At 39.4% G+C, this 12,851-nt stretch overlaps 1 protein-coding gene across 1 annotated transcript in view; it reads right to left on the bottom strand.

Annotated features, from left to right (window-relative positions):
* Positions 1 to 11,605, bottom strand: part of Elovl7 (ELOVL fatty acid elongase 7) — a 69,068-nt gene extending 57,463 nt beyond the window's left edge. The window contains exon 1 of the mRNA XM_005319594.5: positions 11,446 to 11,605. The gene's annotated coding sequence lies outside the window, so the exon portion shown is untranslated. The remainder of the gene's footprint in view (positions 1 to 11,445) is intronic.
* Positions 11,606 to 12,851: the final 1,246 nt, after the last annotated feature.

Genomic DNA, 12,851 nt, shown 5'->3' with positions numbered 1-12,851 from the left:
AGTAAACCTCTGTCTATAAATTCTTCTGTTTCTATGAACTATAAAAAATATTAATGAAAACATGAACACAAAAGCCCAGATGTCCACAAAAACTATCTGTGGGGTAGCAGCAGGATATAAAGGGTGAGTTTCAACTGTCACTGGGGAAAGGCAGGCTGGGGAAGATGATTCTGGAGTGATGGAAAGGCTGGTAAGATTCTAGTCTCATTTTGGCAAGGCAGCTCTATTGACTCATACTACTGAGTGCTCATAATGGGTTCTCTAAGAGCAGATGGTCCAGAGGAATCAGGCGTTTCTGGGAATATGATACATGATATCTTACACTATATTCATCTGATGCATGATTTAGGAAGGGTTCATGCCCAGCAATTGATATATAGCTATAGATTAGTTTTCTCTTGTATTTCTTATGGATAGGTAGGGAGAGAGAAGAAAGGAAAAGTTTCTCTCCATCCTTACATGGGAGGAAACAATAGATGTGTTTTGACTCTTTGCCCTGAACATCATTCTTTCCTCCTCCTCACTACATCACTTTATTTTGAGCAAAACTAGTTGCCTATTCTTTGTGAGGGCCAGCCAAGAGGGTTTTAAAGTCCTTGCTCACAAGCACAGCTCAAGGCTACAGGCACTGGGTATCAGGAACTGTAAAGTCCTTAGGGGAAGGGACCATGTCTCTGTTTGCTTATTCAACAAATATTTGAAGCCTACTATGTGCCAAGCACCTTCTTGACCCTAGGGATATAGCAAGATCCCTGTTATTGTGGGGTTTATATTTTTATAGGAAGACACACAAGTAAGCAAAGATACACACACAAATAGAGAACTAGTGGAAAAAATGTAACATGACAGAGATGTGAAGGGGCAACCAAGGAAGAGAACTAACATAGCAGAGGCTGGTCAGAAAGGAGGAGGACACTGAAGAAGATAGGAGGGCTTGTGGTCTTCAGGGAGACAACAGCAAAGGCCAAGTCTCCAAGGTGGGAACAAACAGTGCTTCAGAGGAACAGAAAAAAGAGCATAAGAAGAGTGACAGGATGGTTCTGAGAGATGGGCATGCAGTGTCTTCTGACCTCAGCTGAGTAGTCTATGTTTTATTCTAGTGCAAAAAGCTTTTTTTTTTTTTTTTGAGAATCACTAGTTTTCAAATTTTAAAATTATACTAACAGTCACATAACTTTGAGTTTACAATTATCAATCATTTTTAAGGGTACAGTTCAGTGGTAGAAATATAATCATATTTTTGTGTGACCATCACTACCATCCATCACTGGAACTCTTTGCTTGCAAAACTGAAACTCTTATCAGAGGCTTTTAAGCACAATAGTCACATGATCTGACTTATGTTTTTAAAAATTAACTTGGTTGCTTGGTAGATAATTGATTATAGGAAGTCAGTGGGATTAGGAGCTTATTGAAGTAGATGAATTCAGGAAATATTTTGCAGACATAGCTGACATGATGGCTGCTAATTTGGTTGTGGGCATGAAATATAGAGATGATTTTTGGATTTTTATATCTACAGTGTTTTGAACAATAGCCAGTAAATACTGATTTAACACTTAAAAAACAGAAACCTTTCTTCCTTAGAAAACCGAACAACAGCAAACAAAGCTACCATGCATACTACAGGAGACACTTTTTTCAAGTTGTTTGTGCTAATTGTGCCCTTAACATGGATAAAGTCTACACAGTTGGTTCTTGTCATCATTATCTGCCCAATTTCAACATTAACATTAAAGCTTATTATTTTATGTGTTCATAGTAAGTTCAATTTTATTAATCAGTTTACATATATTATTTCATGCATTTCTTAAGTCAATGGCATTTAAACCTTGAGACTATAGTACCGTGGGATACCATCTCAGAGATTACATGAATAGACAAATTTGATGTTTAGAGAATTTATATATCTTCTCGAGTCCATCTACAAATCAACTTTATGTTAAAGAGGCTCTGCTTTATATAGTGCTAGAGTTGTTCTTATGCATCATTAGGAGAACCTAGACCTTATTAACATAGTGTTAGAGATTTTGATGTAATTCTTTCCAAAATTTACTTTCATTATCATCTTAAGTCAGTGGTCAAAAAACAATTTTGTGCTGGAGCTAAGTGATTTAGCACTTGCCCAGCATTCATGAGGTCCTAGGTTTGATCTCCAGCATCAAAAACTAAACAAAACAACATTAATATTCATTTGAAGAATATCTTTGTACCTTGACAAAACTGTTATTGAAAATGCTATTCAAAAAGCAATTCAAGATCCCTTTTATAAAAGTATATTGATAAATTTCTTTTACTAGATATTAAGGGAAAAGAAGCAAGCAAAAACCAAACCATTAGAGCTGTGGGGAACTTTTCAATATGAGCTCCCAACTAACAGTTAAAATGTGGTGCTCCATCTATCACAACTGCATGAGGTTCCCCCAGCCCTTCTATGATTAGATCTTAATATTATTTATTGTGAGCATTCAAGTCTTTTTGGGAAAAAAAACTGGAATGTAAATTACAGATGATCATATACAAACTTTATAGTCTTCTACTTCATAAGCACATAAACCTTCCAACATTTTTTTTTCTAAAGATGAGAAAATAGACTTTAAGGCCACATGTAATAAATACTAGGATGTATTATAGTCAGAATACCTGTCTGACTGGTCTGCCCACTGCCACTCAGATGACAATGTAAAAAAAAATAATTTAAATTCCTTGGAGCCTCAGATTTTGGTCTCTAAAACTGGGTTGAGAGCACACATCATACAGGGTTGCTATAAGGATGGAGTAGTGACACTCACTTACCTGTTGTGAAGGAGATAGCTAGCAACCCACCCTTGATCTCTCCACCAATGAAATGCTAAAGACCAAAGGTTGGGGTTGACAAATGTTTTTAGGAAGTGAACAGCAAAGCAAGGATAATTAATTCTCTTCTGACCTTACCCCTACCCAATCTCACAAATGATACTCCATGAGATACTTGGGCAGTCATCAAAAGGGGATGAACTCGGAACTAAGGACAAACATTAGAAAAATAAAAGAGGAGTGTTAGATGAGGAGAAAGCCCATGGTTTGGGCTGGACAGCTTAATCCTTTTTTTTGCTAAAATAACACGTTTTTTTTTTTTTCCTCTATAAACCTTTCAGTCTTGGTTCAGGATTAAGTCTGATAACATGTGAGCCTCAGGGCGAGACGTATCACACACTGCATTGCCTTAGCTTCCTTTCCTACCAGGGAAGCAGAATCTTCGCCTGCCCACATTCTACAGTAAAGTCTATAGGAGTAGTAAATGCTGCTGCTTGTAGACAAGGACACCATGGAATAATTTAGTGTAAATTCATAGGTATAAAGTTGTATTCAGAATTAAGGCTAACAAGGAGAAAAAGATCCCATGTTAGAAAAGCACCTCAGATCCAGCTGGGACCAGGGTGCCAACAAGACCTGTGGCCTTGGCCAAATGACTTGACCTTATTGAGCCGCCATGTCCTCACTTGTAAAAGAAGTTGGCCTAAATGACCTCTAAGGTCCTTTGCAGCTCAAAACACTTTAGGATTTCTTTTAAAAATTGTATATATGCTCATGTCCTAGCAAAGGCTTTACTTCTTATTACTTCTTAGCCTCTTGAATGGGATAATTCTGAGATATGTCCTAGTAGGGCTGAACCCCAGGTTTCCTTGTTTATAAAAAGGGAATAATATCCTCCTTCTCAGAGGGCTTTTGTGAAGACTAAAAGAGATAAGGCACATGTAGAATTTAGCATAATGTTTGGTATATTGCCAGTGCTGAGTATATAGTATTATAATCAAATGTACTTATTTTCTTGTAAATTTAATCTTTGTTCATTAACTTATTAATGCTTTATAAAAGAATGACTATTCTTTCATAATTATTATTAGAAAGTTGAATTAGTGCTGCCCTGCCCAATTCAACTTGTCAGCTTAACAGCACTACGAAATTTATCAAGTTTAATAGACTCTGGCTAATGCTATAGTACATATTTTGCTTCCAATTTTTATGTAAGCTATTTAAGGCAGGTAGGAATCAGCTACAAGTTCTACATATTGGCTTATATTATTAAAATGAATTTAAATGTTATATAGATTCCCAAAACCCAATTTAAAATAAGAAGTAAGAGTTTATTATGGACCATGATCATGGTGCGCTAAACAAAGAAAAACTATATTTACTTAGGTGAATTACATCCTCAGTGGCAAAGTTTAGCTTTGTCTTTATTGCTGTAGGTACACAGACTGACTCCAGAAGCAAAGGTTCTGGCTACTTACTATATTAAACCATAAACAACTTCAGTCAGACTAATAGCAGACTGGTTCTGTTGGTTGTCTACAAAAAAAAAAAAAAAGTTCATAATGAAAAATAAAAAAAATATTTACATGCCATAAACATTTTTTTTACCTTAAAATATACAAATATGGATTAATTCCCCAGTTTTCCAAAGTAGTTCTAAGTATGTTCAAGGAAGAGCTTGTTGCCAATATTTTTCTGGTATAAATCACACCAATATTTTTTATGATTTTCGGTGTTAATTTTCTAAGTGGACCAAAACATAATAACAAAAACAAAACAAAAATCAAACTTTAAGGCAAGTTCAGGATATTATCTTTTAAGTTTTTATAATATCTTTCTGATCTTTACAGTTTTCTCAACTACTTTTTTGTGACTCACGTTTATGGCAACTTTTCAAAATTCAACTTGCCCTTCACAGAAACAATAATACTCTTTCCTCTTGCACTTAAGTTTCATAACTTTATATAACTTATCTAAATTATCACAATAACAAGCACAACTGGCACCAACAGGTTTGCAATAATCACCTAGCTGGGGCAGAGTGAAGGCTACTAGAAGCCAGTATTAATAATGCCTGGGTACCACTCACTCTGCTTTATGAGAAAATGAATAGTATAGTATCATCAGCTCAATTGATTATAGGACTGTGTTATGATTAGGACAAACCACATGCAAATTGCCAACATCAAACTATTTTTTTACCTATAGAATTATCAATTAAACATGTACTACTTTGGCGGGGGGTATTAGAGATTGAACCCAGAGGCTCTTTACTACTGAGCCATATCCCAGCCCTTTATGCTTAGGGCTTTGCTAAGTTGCTTTGGCTGGTTTCAAACTTTCGTATGTAGGCATGTACTACCATGCCCAGCCACATGTACTACATTTATTGTTAAATATTTTATTAAACATTTAATGTTATATTTCATTTTTTTTCTTAGAACAAGAAATAGGGGTTCTCACAACTTGATTTTAAAAATTCCATTCCACATTTGCTCAGAAACTCACTCTGAATAATCAGTACTTGGCCTTTGAATTCCTAAGAAAGTCATTTCTACTGTCCTTCTTTCAAGTTAAACTCACACCTGTTAGAAGATGAAAGATGAAGGTATCCTTATGTGCCTTTATTTAATTGTTAAGCAGCAGAGGGATTAAAATGTGAGGTCAACACTTGTTTTTTAGGTGTTTTTCCTAGATATTAATCTTTTTGGTCCACTGGACCCAGAAACAATCTGCCTAAAGAAGGCACCATAAAGACAGGTAAGACATGGGGCTGAAAAGCTCCTGGACAGACTTAAAATAAGTCACTCTTAAGTAGCAGGCACCCTTTATTTTTGTTCTGTGCTTATTATGTCATTTAACTCTAACAAACAAACAAATCATAAATGCGCTTAGAATAAACCACAGAAACTTGTAACAGAAAGGAAGTAGAACTAGGGACTATGTTTAGGTTAAGGATTATTAGACAGATTTTCTAGATTTTACATTAGTACCACTGATCCTAAAAAGTCTAAGTCAGTTTTATTTTTATGATTGCTCTTATTTCCTTACAAAACTATCATACAAGATTACAGCTCTAGCACCTCCTATGTACACTCTTATATCAACCCACAGAATTAATACCCAGAGTCAGAAGAGCCCAAACCTCATAATTAGACCTGGACTAAAGTTCTGGCTGTGTGCTTCTCCCAGTGTAGCCCAAGCACCCTTCCTAATTTTTCCTCCTTTCCGTCTCCAGATGGGTGAGGAGGACTGTGGTGCCAACCTTGCTGACTTCAGACTGTTCATGAGAGAATGCAGGTAAAGGGCTTCACTGCAACTGTTACTGGTGCCTTAAAAAATGCCCAAAATTTCTACCTTCTAATAGTCAATAAGAGATTTAAAATTTAAATGTAGACTTAAGCATCCTATACACATAAAGGCCAGTTTATTTTCTATTCCAAAATTCACATGCTTAAACAAGATATCTAAATGAACAATGAAGGTTGCTGTCCTTTCCAGATCAGATAGAGAAATGAGATAGAGCCTGTACTGAAAGAGGTTTCACAAAGATAAAGCAGGAAACACCAGATGTGTAAAAATGCACATCTTAAATGGTCCCTTCCTTTATAAGTCTCCAATGCTTCTCCGACAGATTTAAAGATAAAATCCAAAATCTTTAGTAGGTCAAACAAGGTTCTCAGTACACCTGGCCTTGCATGCCTAGGCAACTCCATCTCACACCCTCTTCCGTAGTCACATTGAGATATTTCTGATTCTCTGATCATGCCTGTATTCTCTGCCTGGATTTATTTCCTGTTCCTCACCTCATTTCTCAACTACCCAACTCCCCACTCTTCCTCCTTGAAGCTCAGGGAAGCTACCTGTTCTGCCTGCCTCTGTTCTGCCTCCCCAGTGCCCTGTTTGTGTATACCATAATACAGTCTATTACTCTATCCTGTAATTTTTGCCTCCCTCTAATTCACAGATCTGCCAGCCTCTGTACTTGACACAAAGCTGACGCTCAAATATTTGAGTGTGCAACTTCTAAAACTCTTAAATTTTGTCTTGTATTACAAATGATCAGAAATTGTGCTACTGAGTGTTTATAGCCTGAGTGGCTACTTCTCCAGAATGACTCATTAGTATTAAGCTGGAAAACTTGTAAATTATATAAAAATTAATTCATTTGAATAATAGTCAAGAAATATGTAAGATGCTATGTCTACTTCTATCATTTACAGAAATGATAATTTACTTGCCAAAGTAAAAATATATGCTTTAAATATATCTAAACCTGTTAAAGAGAGTAATGAAAAATTTTTTGTGTTTTTTTTTTTAAAGACCAGTCTTATAAACTGCCCAATTTACATGAGTTTTCAACTTTTCCACAACTTTTGAATGGTCAAAAATGAATAAATCACATGGCTGGGGTTGCGGCTCAGTGTGCGGGGTGCTAGGTTCAATCCTCAGAACCACATAAAATAAATAAATAAAATGAAGGTATCCAACTACAGCCAAAATAAATATATTTTTTAAAATGAATGAATCACAGAAACATATATGTCTCTCTAAAAATGTATTTTTATCACATGTTTTTACATACTATATGATTTGCATTATTAAAATTCCAAGTAATTTCTCAGTTTTATATTCTATCACATTTACAATGGTTCTAAAATTATTTGGTCAATTATCAGCCTTCCCTAGCCTAAAACTGATGTTTGCCCAAGAGGCAAATCACGGAGAATAAACAATTCAGTCAGGAAAAGTTCTACATTCTCAACTAAACCAGAAATTATTAAGGATAGGGACTTACTTTAATGCACATTCCACTGCATTCCACAAGCTATTATATTACAGCTTGAATTGTGTCCCCCCCACAAAATTATGATGAAGTCCTCAGAATGTGACAATATTAATTGGAAATAGAATCTTCGAAGATGCAATTAGTTAAGATGAGGTCAGACTGGAATTGGGTGAACCCTGAATCCACTATAATCGGTATAATTACAAGAAGATGTCTTCACAGAGCCATGTGAAGACAGAGGCAGGGATTAATGGCCTCTACAAACCAAGGACTGCTGTTGTACCAGAAGCTTGAGAAAGGCATGGAACAGATTCTCCTGCAGAGCTCCTGGAAGGAAGCAACAATGAGGACATTCTGAGTTTAGTCTTAGAGCCTCCAGAACTGGAAGACAATAAATTTTTGTTGTTTCAAGCCACCCTTTTTGTGGTTCTTTGTTACAGCAGCCCTAGGAAACCAACACACAAAAAAAGTACTATTCATATTGAACTGAATTATTTCCTAGAGAGGAAAGGTAGGTACAATGTATCCAACCTACTTTTTGTAATTACTTTCAAAAATCTGACAATGTATATTAAGAACCATAAAATATGCCACACTTGTTGACAAAGCAAGTCCACTTCTGGAACACTACTTTAAAGAAGCAACCCCCAATTAACAAAATGATATAACTTCACAGATAAGAATTACCATAATTTAGGTTGTTTATAATTTCTTGCTAATCTACCTGTCCAACAATGGAGTATTGGTTAAGTAAAGAAAATTATAATTACCGGAATATAATGCAATAATAAGAGTCAAAAATTATGTAAGATGAAGATGAAAAATGTTGTCTATGTGTCACATGAAAACACAGAATAATAAAATTGTATATGGAATATAATGTAGAAAAACATTGATAGGAAAAAGAGAGACAGACAAAAGCAAAAATGCATACTATTCCTGGTGGTAGAATTATGTTCAGTAGGGGCTGGGGATGTGGCTCAAGTGGTAGCGGGCTTGCCTGGCATGCGTGCGGCCGGCCTGGGTTCGATCTTCAGCAACACATACAAAAAAACAAAGATGTTGTGTTCGCCGAAAACTAAAAAATAAATAAATATTAAAATTCTCTCTCTCTCTCTCTTTCTAAAAAAAAACTAATAATAATTTAAGAAAAAAAAAAGAATTATCCTCAGCAGGTTGGAAGTCTCTTCTTGTCTCCCCAGTCTCACCATTTTCCCACCACTGTGTAGTCTTTTTACTCCCCACCTCAAACTTCCCCTCAAATAGCCAATTCTTTCTTGGCAATGCTTCTTGAGCTTAGTTCAGGCCTACATCATCTAACACAGGCTTTGTGAAAAGATTCCTATTTGACCTGACTGCAGCTTCACCCAACTATAATATCTACTTCCACAAAAGGGCATTTTACTGCTATCAAGTTAACTTGCTCATTTGTGTTTTATGCAATTTTATGCTTGTGCTATATTCTTCAATAAAAAGTATTTTATTAAAAAAATACTGTGGTTTCATATTTAGTTTTATATTTTGTTTTTTTAAGGAAAGCTTCCTGGTTCCATGCTATTTGGTCCTACTTCATGGCATCTCTAATTATAATATTTAGTTAGGATAATTGGGTGCCAGCTGTAGCAATGCTGGTCACATAGGTGTCTTTCCCCTTCCTTTACACTGTCTGAAATCTCCCCCCATGTCTACCAATGCTAGCTCCTTATCATCCTATAAAACCAGGCTTAATTTCTACCATCATTATCTCCAACTATGCTACCTGAATTCATATTGTATCAGATTCTACAAATATTTATCAAGTAACTACAAAGTGTAAGATCTGAAGATGTAATATCCTTAGATGTTTATGACCTTCTTGTGAAAAGGGAGCACCTACCAAAGAAGATGAGCATAGTAGAAACTGGTATATAGTAAGTGATTAACGAGTATTCGAGATGGGTAAGAGGGAATCTGGTGAGGAAAGGATGGAATGGGGATGGAGGTTGATACTGCTGAAAGCTAGAAGTGACCATATAAAGCTGAATAAATGTAATTTCATGATTAGGAGGTGACATGAGACAGGACTGCTCAGTTTTGCACCTAGGTGACTAGGATAATGGTGGGGCTGACATAAATCATCCTCTAGAGAAGCTCTGGGGAGAAGCAGGGCAAGTCCAAATACACACCAAGAGTTTCTGCACTAAAAAGGAAGAAGACACACCAGAGCACATGAATCCTGTGAATAAGTAGAGGTGACAGAAAATGAAGTTTCATGAAATGTATATTTTAAGAAAAGAGGGCTAGGAATGTAGTTCTGTGGAATAGTGCACACTTAGTAAGCTCCAGGCCCTGGATTCAAGTCTCAGGAGAGAGAGAGAGAGAGAGAGAGAGAGAGAGAGAGAGAGAGAGAGAGAGAGAGAGAGAGAGAGAGAGAGAGAGACAGAGACAGAACTAGAGTGAGGGGACCTAAGCCAATGCAAAGGCATACAAGAAGGAAAAAAAGCTGGAGTCACTACTGTTCTTATAGGTGTAGACTCTTTGCCCCTCAATTTCCTCATTAACAAAATGAGAACAGTATCATATAATTTACAGGACAGTTGAAGATAACAGCATTAACGCTCCTACTTAGATCAGTGCAGGGCACACAAGCACTTGATAAATGTCTGCTATGGAGTGGGGGTGGATTTTATTTAGTCCTCGGTGACCTTGGGGAGAACAATTTCTGTAGGAGCAGAAGCTACAAATTAAGGGAATTAATAAGCAAGTGTGAGGTAAGGCGGAAGCACCCACAGTATCTATGACTCCTTTAGAGCAATTAAGCAATAAAGGGGAGGAGTGTGATAAGGGTAACCTGAAAGCACAGGGTTAAGTGAAAATGTTTTCCGAGGGGCATTCTCACCTAGAAGGGAAACAACAGTAGCGAGGAACTCGATCGCTAAAACTATTCCTCAGTTGGTGTGAGATCTGTTTGCCCAACCATACAGGGAGCTAGATAGGGACAGAACCCCGATCTTTCCGGTTTCGCGTTCCCCAGGGAGCTCCAAAAGGCGCTCTCTCCGCATCCGGTAACTTTGAATCAGCGCTGACTGGTTAATGAGAGGGAAAGACCCATTTCCCAACCAATGACACCTCCAATGATAAAAAGACGGGCTTTCTTCTTCCATCTCCCGAACGACCTGTTCCACAGCTCTGTACTCATCCTCCCTCCCTGGCCAGCAGCAGCCACTGGGACAGGATGCTGCTCCGAGAGCCAAAGAAACAGCGCCCCTTTCCAAGAGCAGCGCCCAGAGTTCATTCCGGCCGCGAGAACACAAAAGCGCCCAAGAGGGGAAGGAAGCAGAAAGAAATGGGCGCGGAGATTTTTGGGGGATGGCTGATGAGGCCAGATGCCAAAACCGGAAAAGTGACCTCGGCCGCCAAGGTCGAGAAGATCCTCGTCTCTCCCAGTCCCACCCTCGAGCACCTCGGTCCCTCCCTCCCGGCACAGCAGGGCTTAGCAGCTTGGGACTCACCGTCCCAGCTCCACTCCGCCGCGCGCTCCCTGACCGCGACCTTCCCTTTGGGATGCAGGACGACAGGGGACTACCCAGAAAGGCTCAGGTGAGCGCGGCGGCGCCGCGCTCTGGCCAAGGTCCTTCGGCCTCCGCAAGCGCAGGCTGTAAGGAAAGAACTTCGGAAGAGCCTCCCCAAGCCCAAAGAGGGCCTGGCCGGGCGCCCCGAGCGCCCCGAACCCGGCTCCCACTCCCCGTGCGCTGTGCCTAAGTTCCTCCATCGGCTGCTCCCAGCACCTTTCCCCACGGCTCCTTCCTTCTCCCGAAGCTATTCTTCGCGCCTCAGAAAAGTTTAGCCCCAGTCCTCTGCTCCCACAGCCCCGCACTCACCGCGCCGGGAGCGAGGGCGACGGCGGGCGCAGCTAGAGCGCGGAGCTCCTCACAGCGGCCTCTGCTGCCCCGGCCGCCGACTAGGCTATAAGAGGGAGGAGGCCTCCGGGTGTCACCTGCCCGTGCTCCCACCCCACCGCGTCACGCGGCACAGCGCCGCCCCTCGCCCGCCCTCCGGCTGCCGCCCCCACCGCCACCGCCACCAGGTGCGGGCGGAGGGGCGGTAGGAGGAGTCGGTCGGCTTTCCTGGGAGCCGCCGCCGAGGCACGCGGCGCCAGACTCCCCAGTTCCCCGGGCGCCAGATGCGCAGAGCCAGGCCCGACCAGGAACTCCTGACCGCTCTGGGATTATCAGTTCTGGTCTTTGTACTAATTCCATTTCTTCCTGAGCACAAATGCCATCACCTAGGGTCATCCCAAAGCTGAACATAAATGGTGTGAAAACTGTCGTCATGCATGACTCGCCTGGGAATGTGTTGTAGGAAAATCTGAAACAAGGAAAAATTTGCCTGAGGGAGAGTCTGGAGGCAGAGGAAAAATGGGGAGCTCTAGTTGAAATTCAGAATATTGGTTCACATCTAAAATGGAAGCCAGACCAAGGATCCACCACCACCCCCCCCCCCCCGCCAAAAAAACAGACCTGATTTGGGCCAGCTTCATCCCCTGCTTATTATTAAGAAACTAGTGAATTTCTGCAAATATTTGAGGGTAGAGAGGGGTATTAGACCAATGAAGAGCAGATTGTATATCGTAGCTTTTTTTTTTTTTTTTTTTTTTTTTTTTAGTAATAGCAACTGCTTGCAAAAACAGTCTCACATACTCTTTTCTCCTTATCCGCTGTTGGATTGGGAAGCAGAGTGGATAGGGAATGTCAGACCCATGTATATGCACTTTATTTATTTATTTTTAAATCTCACCTGCCTGGTAAGTAAGTTTTAAAATATTTATTTTTATCTTGAGTCTGGTTATGAACGTGTTAACAGTTGTTAGGATTGGAATCATGGCATCATTGTCAATGGCTGGGAAGGGCAAATTGAAGTCTAGACAAAGTGCTTGCTGAAAAGGCAAAAACAAGAGCTAGAATTGATCAGTCACCCAGAAACCCCCCAAATAACCTGAGAATGGCTGTCCTGATCCAAGCATCTCGCTAAGATGGGCTATCAGGTTGTCCTTTGAATTCTCAACATGTAATCAGGATTTTTAAAAAAGATTCAGGACAATTAGGATGGTGGGTAGGGAGATTAACAATCAATGGGACAGAAACACATTTTCCTCCTGAATAAGGTTTTAATGTTTTATTTAAAACTTTTAGGGCTCACTTAGTTGCCATTGAAAAGAAAGCCAAAAATCATGAAAGCTCAAATTTCAGAGAATCCTAAAGCCAAAGAAACTATTTAAAAAAGTTTA

Source organism: Ictidomys tridecemlineatus, chromosome 1 (assembly GCF_052094955.1).
Source record: "Ictidomys tridecemlineatus isolate mIctTri1 chromosome 1, mIctTri1.hap1, whole genome shotgun sequence".
NCBI classification, from domain to species: Eukaryota; Metazoa; Chordata; class Mammalia; order Rodentia; family Sciuridae; genus Ictidomys; species Ictidomys tridecemlineatus.
Note: the sequence above shows the minus strand (reverse complement) of the source record. Positions and strands in the feature narration are given on the sequence as shown.